General features: G+C 46.6%; 1 non-coding gene across 1 annotated transcript; it reads left to right on the forward strand.

Annotated features, from left to right (window-relative positions):
- Nucleotides 1-5,327: 5,327 nt before the first annotated feature.
- Trnas-cga lies at nucleotides 5,328-5,402 on the forward strand. The gene has a single exon. It is a non-coding gene; the product is annotated as a tRNA-Ser (tRNA).
- Nucleotides 5,403-9,368: the final 3,966 nt, after the last annotated feature.

A 9,368-nucleotide genomic window follows, 5' to 3' on the forward strand; every position in this document is an offset into this window, starting at 1 on the left:
TCCATTTTTCGGCTAATAAAAAAGTTTCAAGTATTTATTATGCAATATACACTGAGATGACAAAAGTCATGGAATACCTCATAACATCGTGTCGAACCTCCTTTGGCACGGTGTAGTGCAGCAACTTGATGTGGTATTGACTCAACAAGTCGCTGGATGTTCCCAGCAGAAATTTAGAGCCACGCTGCCTCTATAGCCATCCATAAAAGAGAACGTGTTGCCTATACAGAATTTTGTGCACGAACTGATCTCTCGATTATGTCCCATAAATGTACGATGAGTTTTATCTCGAACTTTCTGGGAGGCCACATCATTCGCTCGATTTGTTCAGAATGTTCTTGAAAGCAATTGTGAACAGTTGTGGCCCGGTAACAAGCCGCATTTTCATACATAAAATTTCCATCTTTTTTGGCAACATGAAGTCCATGAATGGCCGCAGATGTTCTCAAAATAGCCGAACAATCATTTCCAGTCAGTGATGGGTTCTGTACATGTAAACACAGCCCGAGCCACTATGGAGCCATTACAAGCTTGCAGAGCGCCTTCTTGACGACTTTGTTCACAGATTGGTGGGGTCTGCGCCACACTCGAATACTACCATCAGTTCTTGGCGACTGAAGTCGTGACTCGTCTGACCAGACCACGGTTTTTCAGTCGTCTGGGGTCCAACGGATATGGCCACGAGTCCAGGAGAGGTGCTGCAGACGATGTGCTGTTAGCAAAGGCACTCGCGACCGTCGTCTGCTGGCATAGCCCATTAACGCCACATATTGTCGCACTGTCCAAACGGATACGTTCGCCATACGTTTCATATTGATTTCTGCTTACACTCACAACTCTATGCAAACGTCGCTGGTCCCGGTCTTTAAGTGAAGGTCGTCGGCCACTGCGTTGTCCGTGGAGGAAGGTGATTTTTGAAATTTGTTATTCTCAACACGCTCTTCACACTGTGGATCTCGGAATGTAGAATTCCCAAACGATTTCCGAAAAGGAATGTCCCAAGCGTCTAGTTCCAACTACCATTCCGCGTCTGTTAATGCCCGTCGAGCGGTCATGATCACCTTTTCACATGAATCCCCTAAGTGCAAAGACAGCTCCACCAATGCAGTACTCTAATATATCTTATGTATGCCAAATACTGCCATCTGTATATGTGTATATATCATTTGTCACCTTTGTATGTGTGCTTCTTTGTGCGCTATCATTCGCAAAGAGTTTCATTTCCGCTTGGAAACGTTTATGAAATATTACGATTGTTATGACCATAGAATCAATGATGCACATGTCCGGGAATGGGCGCTTTGTGGCAACCATCCATCAGATATAAAATCATACAACTCAAGAGTGCGATGAGATACTGTTCCACTCTCAATTTTAAACAAAATTTCATAATCACATCTGCGTTTATACACTACATTGTATGAACTAAAATCAACCACACGCAAAATTTCCAGAATGCGTTTTTACCTCTGCAAATTCTTCAAAATTTTATAGAGTGTTTTACTTAATTTGATGCAATGCAGTAACTAAGAGGTATAACGAAACGGAATTCACTCCTTTATCGAATGAAGATGCCAGACAGTAACACATGCAAAAATAAAATATTTCAGCGAATAATTTTCTTAAAATCAAATGATAAGTAGACTGTCGGAAAAAAATCGCAACAAAATCAAGAACTGTGCGTTATAAACGAAAGTCGGTACCCGTGTTTGTATATCGCAAAGGTGATGTCTAGGGAAATTTGACTAAAGCCGCATAAGAGTGACGCCAGTAGCACCACTGTGAGGATGCAAATCAGGTTTTGCTTTAAATACACGGTGTAACGGTCGTGAGTGTTAGTTACCTTTGAGGTTTGATTTGGTGAGTTGATGTTAGCAAGAATGTCTTTAAGGCGACAAAGATGGCATTATCATCACCTCTCTTAGGTCGTGTAATAGGACTTCGAGAAACCGGATTTCCTTTCTGCGATACTGCAGGAAGACTGGGCAGGAATGTGGTCACCACACATCATCGCTTGCAGCAATGGCCACGAGAATGTACGATCTCAAGAAGACAGGATTCCGGTCGCCCACATGGCACTACCGAGAGGGAAGACCGTCGTCTCAGTCCTATTGCTATGGCGCGTCGTACTGCTGTAAGCACTATGGGACTTAACATCTGAGGTCATCAGTCCTCTAGACTTGGAACTATTGCTAAGGACATGACACACATCCATGCCCGAGGCAGGATTCGAACATGCGACCGTAGCAGCAGCGCGGTTCCGGACTGAAGCGCCCAGAACCGCTCGTCCAGAGCGGGCGGCCGCCGTACTGCACTTACAGCAGAAATTTGAGCAGCAGGTGGCACCACACTGACACAACGAAATTTTACAACTCAGTTACTTAATGGACAGCACCGTGCCGCGTGCATTTTACTGACCCAAAACCACCGCCATATGCTACTTCAATGGTGTAAAGCGAGAGCTCACTGGAGGACAGGGTAGAGGTATTCCCTGTTTTCTGATAAAAGCTGGCTCTGCCTCGGTGCCAGTGATGATCGTGTGTTTGCTAGAAAGAGGCCAGTTGAAGGCCTATAATCAACCTGTCTGCGTGCCAGACACAATGGACCTACACCTGGAGTTATGGTCTGGGATGTGGGCTCTTGTGACAGCAGGAGCACTCTAATGGATATCCCACACACTCTGACTGAAAATTTTGTCCATCAGTCTGTTGATTCGACCTGTTGTGTTGCCATTAATGAACAGCATTCCATGGGGCGTTTCCCAACAGGATAACGCTCGCCCACATGCTGCTGTTCTAGCTCACCATGTTCTACAGACTATCGACATGTGGTCTTGCCTCTCGATCACCAGATCTGTCTCCTATTGAGCACACTCTGGTGATTCGACCTGTTGTTATGCCATTCATGAACAGCATCGCATGGGGTATTTCCCAACCGGATAACGCTCGCCCACATGCTGCTGTTCTAGCTCACCATGTTCTACAGACTATCGACATATGATCTTGCCGCCTCGATCACCAGATCTGTCTCCTATTGAGCACACTCTGGTGATTCGACCTGTTGTTATGCCATTCATGAACAGCATCGCATGGGGTGTTTCCCAACCGGATAACGCTCGCCCACATGCTGCTGTTCTAGCTCACCATGTTCTACAGACTATCGACATATGATCTTGCCGCCTCGATCACCAGATCTGTCTCCTATTGAGCACACTCTGGTGATTCGACCTGTTGTTATGCCATTCATGAACAGCATCGCATGGGGTATTTCCCAACCGGATAACGCTCGCCCACATGCTGCTGTTCTAGCTCACCATGTTCTACAGACTATCGACATATGATCTTGCCGCCTCGATCACCAGATCTGTCTCCTATTGAGCACACTCTGGTGATTCGACCTGTTGTTATGCCATTCATGAACAGCATCGCATGGGGTGTTTCCCAACCGGATAACGCTCGCCCACATGCTGCTGTTCTAGCTCACCATGTTCTACAGACTATCGACATGTGGTCTTGCCGCCTCGATCACCAGATCTGTCTCCTACTGAGCACACATCGGACATCATCGGACAACTCCAGCGTCATCCACAACCAGCGTTAACCGTCCCTCTATTGACTGACTAAGTGCAACATGCATGGAACTCATTTCCTCAGACTGGCACACGGCACCTGCAGAACACAATGCATGCCCTTTTGCATGCTTGAATTCAACATTCTGGGAGATACATCGATTATTAACATACCAGCATATCGCATTTGAAGTGGATTATCTCACGCTTACACAAACTTGTGACCTTGCAATGTTAATGACTTACGTATGCTACCTAGACAAACCTATTCCGCAAATTTCATTACTCTACATTCATTACTATTTGGCCTTGCGATTTCTTTCGTTAGGGTGTTTTATATATGCCAGAGCGCCTTCTCTCAACACAAGTAGCAGCATTTTGTGAGCAGTACAGCCACGACGAAGCCACGGACAGCACGGAATGCAAAGTGCACGTCTGTAGCAGCGATAGCCGACTCTTGTGGCCGAGCGGTTCTAGGCGCTTCAGTCTGGAACAGCACGACCGCTACTATCGCAGGTTCGAATCCTGCCTCGGGTATGGATGTGTGTGGTGTCCTTAGGTTAGTTAGGTTTAAGTAGTTCTAAGTTCTAGGGGACTGATGACCTCAGATGTTAAGCCCCATAGTGCTCAGAGCCATTTGAACCGTTTTTTTATTTTTATTTTTATTTTTTTTTTTTTATCAGCGATAGGGTTAAACGCTACTTTTACTTCCTTCCTTAGTTTCCGTGTGTTTGTGTGGCATATCAGGGGTGCCAGAACAACACTGCCGTGTCCCCGCAGTGGCCGCCGAGGCAGGGGCGCGTAGGAGCGGCGGGCAGGTGCGTGCGTCTGCGGAGAGGGAGGCGGGCGACGGATTTTCATTCGGCGGTGCGTGGCAGGTGCGAGGAAGTCACGGCGCGCGGCGGCCACCAGGGGCTCCTTATTTATCTGCGGCGCGCAGTGTGCGCGCCAGATAGGCATCGGCCCGCGTCGCACAGCGGTAACAATAGCAAACAAATTAGGGAAGCAGCCGCTGGAGACGCGCCCGGCTCCGGGCGGGTGACACACGAAGCGTAGCGCTGTGCACCTGTCTGCGGCCCGAGACTGCTGCCGACACCGAGAGACGGTAGTCTCACGTTAGCGTCCCGTCACCTGTTGTCACTCACAATCCACGATACTCTTTCAGTGGATAATCCGTCATTTTTACACCTACACCGCCTGAGAAGAAAAGTGAAGCACCCAGAAGACGTCAGCGTAATTTCGTACACATACACAACGTTGGCGGGAGTGTAAATGATTAATTGCAATTCCCTGTTGCAGCTGGAATGGCCATCAGAGTGCACAATGGTGGTTCTTGAATGAAATTTTCACTCTACAGCGGAGTGTGCTCTGATATGAAACTTCAGCCAGATTAAAACTGTGTGCCGGACCGAGACTCGAACTCGGAACCTTTGCATTTCGCGGGCAAGTGCTCTACCAACTGAGCTATCCAAGCACGAATCACGCCACTTCCTCACAGCTTTAATTCCGGCAATACCTAGTCTCCTACCTTCCGAACTGTTATAATCTGCCAGGAAGTTTCATATCAGTGCACATTCCGCTGTAGAGCGAAAATTTCATTCTAGAAACAACCCCCAGGTTGTGTCTAAGCCACGTCTCCGCATATCCTTTCTTCCAGGAGTGCTAATTATGCTTGGTTCGCAGGAGGGCTCTGTGAAGTTTGGAAGGTAGGAGATGAGGTACCGACAGAAGTAAAGCTGTGAGGACGGGGCGTGAGTCGTGCTTGGGTAGCTCAGTTGGTAGAGCACTTGCCCGCGAAAGGCAAAGGTCCCGAGTTCGAGTCTCGGCCTGGCACACAGTTTTAATCTGCCAATGGTGGTTCTTGTTTACTGTAGTTATTTACGTGTTCCACACGTCATTTGAACGATTCTTTTATCGAAACGATATCAAACGAGTCGTATGGAAGTACGTGGGTCTAGGGACATTTTCAAATGTCAGACATCTTTGATGTACACATACAGACTAAAATGACGAATGGGAAAAACGTACCAAGTCCAGGATTCGAATGATGAATCTGCTGCTCACCACTACGTCACATTGCGATAGTAGCTTTCCACAAGTCCACACACTAACCTAGTATGTCTCCCTCGTCATTCAAATTCCCATTCACGTCTCACAACTGCACGGACTTCCCCTGCATGCTTCCTTTCTCTATCCAAACACCATCATGCCTCAAACAACTTGGTATTACCTCTTAACTCGAACAGCATTGCAAAGGTTCTCTAACTGTGTTGGAATAGCCTTTCAGGATCGAACAAAATGGTTGATTCTACCTGAAATTGGTACAAATTTTCATTCATCTCTTCAGTCCGCATGTTAACGTAATACACTACTGGCCATTAAAATTGCTACACCAAGAGTAAATGCGTATGAAAAACGGGTATTCAATGGCCAAATATATTGTACTAGAACTGACATGTGATTACATTTTCACGCGATTTGCGTGCATAGATACTGAGAAATCAGTACCCAGAACAACCACCTCTGACCGTAATAACGGCACTGATACGCCTGGGCATTGGGTCAAACAGAGCTTGGATGGCGTGTACAGGTACAGCTGCCCATGCAGCTACAACACGATACCACAGTTCATCAAGAGTAGTGACTGGCGTATTGTGACGAGACAGTTGCTCTGGCACCATTCACCCGACGTTTTCAATTGGTGAGAGTGCAAGGTGCCGGGGCAAGCAGTGTATTTAACACTAAATTCTTCTAGAATCTACATATGTAAATGATGCTCTAAGCTCCCCCTATTCTAACTCCGACTTTTGCTATTGCACATGGATTAAAAAATATAAGAGTTTGGCACCTGCAATAATTTAATTTGATAAATAAGTTAAATAAAGGAAGATTTCATTAACGTAGTGAGAAATGATGGGTTGCTCTACCGATTAACAGAATGAAAGTTCTGTCCAAAATAACAATATGATTTATTAAGACTAAACACAAAATAATAAACAAAAACACATGAAACATTTATAATACATCAAATTGGTTCAAATTGGATACTCAAACAAACGCTGTGAAGGTGAAGTTGTCCCTAAACTAGATTGTGAGGTTTATGACGAAGTGGTATGTGGAGCAAATTCCTTGCCACTCAAATCTTAAGAGAGACACACAGCTAACCCAAAATTAATTGCTGCTACCCAAGACAGAACAAAGTTAGAAAAAGACGAACAGACGCGCTCTGCTGAGTTCTGACTATCACCTAGGAAAATCCCTATCTGCCGGTGCTGCGGACATACATTACCAAACTGTCTACTTAACTGCCAGAACACGATCTGGCGTACCGGAGGCGATGGCTGGTTGCTTCGACGTCCTCGACCGAAAGGCGAGAGCCGACTACCTAGAGCACCTGTACAGGCCGAACACACAACATTCCCGCCCCCACGACAGTGGCCGTGGTTAAACGTTCCAATCAGCAACTCGAAAACCGGCGGAAAATTCCATTCCATTGCCGGAGCACTACCATTCCACCAATGGAGATTCTTGGCGCCAATTTCTGCGCTGATTTTGCTACGTCACGGAGCTATGCCCTGAGCAAGCCAATCACAGTTACTATTTTGCAGAAAGCGCGGGAATTTTCCCGCCACAACTGCCAGGGTACACAAGTCATTCCCACGCCTCGCTGGTAGCCCGCCAGAAAGTGTTTTCGCTAAGATTCTGTGAAGTAACAGAACCTCTAGCCCAGCCGCTACTTCAGACCCCTCCGGGCGTGACTTTTGACAATGTCGGCGTCTGCAAAGCATTCACTCGACTTTCTCACACCCGTCTGTATCCAGAAAGGCCAGTACAGGACGTGCAACATGCGGTCGTGCATTATCATGCCGAAATGTAGGATTTCGCAGGGATCGAATGAAGGATAGTGCCACGGGTCTTAACACATCTGAAATGTAACGTCCACTGTTCAAAGTCCCGTCAATGCGAACAAGATGCGACCGAGACGTGTAACCAATGGCACCCCATACCATCACGGCGGGTGATACCTCAGTATAGCCGATGACAAATACTCGCTTCCAATGTGCGTTCACTGCGACGTCGCCAAACACGGATGCGACCATCATGATGCTGTAAACAGAACCTGGATTCATCCGAAAAATGACGTTTTGCCATTCGTGCACCCAGGTTCGTCGATGAGTAAACTATCGCAGGCGCTCCTGCCTGTGATGCAGCGTCAAGTGTAACAGCAGCCACGGTCTCCGAGCTGATAGTCCATGCTGCTGCAAACGTCGTCGAACTGTTCGTGCAGATGGTTGTTATCTTGCAAACGTCTCCATCTGCTGACTCAGGGATCGAGACGTGGCTGCACGATCAGTTACTCCGTTACAGCCATGCGGAGAAGATGCCTGTCACCTCGACTGCTAGTGATACGAGGCCGTTGCGATCCAGCACGGCGTTCCGTATTACCCTCCTCAACCCACCGATTCCATATTCTGCTAACAGTCATTGGATCTCGACCAACGCGAGCAGCGATGTCGCGATACGACAAACCGAAATCGCGGAAGGCTACAATCCGACCTTTATCAAAGTCGGAAACGAGATGGTACGCATTTCTACTCCTTACACGAGGCGTCACAACAACGTTTCACCAGGCAACGCCGCTCAACTACTGTGTGTGTAAGAGAAATCGGTCCGAAACTTTCCTCATGTCAGCACGTTGTAGGTGTCGCCACCGGCGCCAACCTTGTGTGAATGCTCTGAAAAGCTAATCATTTGCATATCACAGCATTTCCTTCGTGTCGGTTAAATTTCGCGTTTGTAGCACGTCATCTTCGTGGTGTAGCAATTTTAATGGCCAGTAGTGTAGTTTCTTTACTCAAAGATACTACGACCAATATTTCATTGGTGAAACAAATACTTTAAAAAGCTTTTCAGGTTCTTTCTTGTTTCGTATGAGTAATACGAAGGTTACTTTCCTCATAATTTGCGTATCACAGCGTCTTCTCCCCGTCGGTTAAATTTCGCGTCTGTAGCACATCATCTTCGTGATGTAGTAATTTTAATCGCCAGTTGGCCAGTAATGTAGATGTTTGAGACTTGATAAGGTCTCTGGATTCGTATAGTTTCATTTGATTGAAAGAACCTATGGCTCCTCCATTTCTTTCGATGCTGCGGTGCTATTCCAGTACAATTTTAGACCCTCTGCATGCTGTTCCAATTGAGGGAAATACAAAGTGGGTGGAGGCGTGAATGGGAATTTGCGCCGAGTATGGAGGCATGCTAGGATAGTCCATGCCGCTGTGCAAAGTCACTGTGCCAGGGTGGTGTACTGGTTAGCATATATGCCTACTGAGCAGGAGACCTGGGCTCGAATATCGGCTTTGGTACAAATTTTCATTCGTCGCTTCAGTCTGTATGTCACACCATAGATGTAGGAGAGTTGAGAAAGTCTGTAGATCTATGTAGTTTCATTTAATTAAAGCACCTATGCCTGAATTTCAGGCTGATCCCCGATTTCATTCGATACCGAGATGCTATTCCAGTAAAGTCAGAGAGCCTCTGCAATTCTGTTCAAGTTTAGGTGGAATACCAAGCGGTATAAGGCGTGAAGGGCAATTTGGCTTGAAGAGGGAGGTGTACTATGGTAGTCTGTGCATTTGTACAAATCCACTGTACCAGGGTGGCGTTGTGGTTTCCACATCTGCCCACTCAGCAGGAGAACTGGGCTTGAATCTCGGCCCTGGTACAAATTTTTATTCATAGCTTCATTCTGCATATATTCATGACGGAGCGAGACAGTTTACGGGATATATATATAATT

Source organism: Schistocerca americana, chromosome 8, assembly GCF_021461395.2.
Source record: "Schistocerca americana isolate TAMUIC-IGC-003095 chromosome 8, iqSchAmer2.1, whole genome shotgun sequence".
NCBI classification, from domain to species: Eukaryota; Metazoa; Arthropoda; class Insecta; order Orthoptera; family Acrididae; genus Schistocerca; species Schistocerca americana.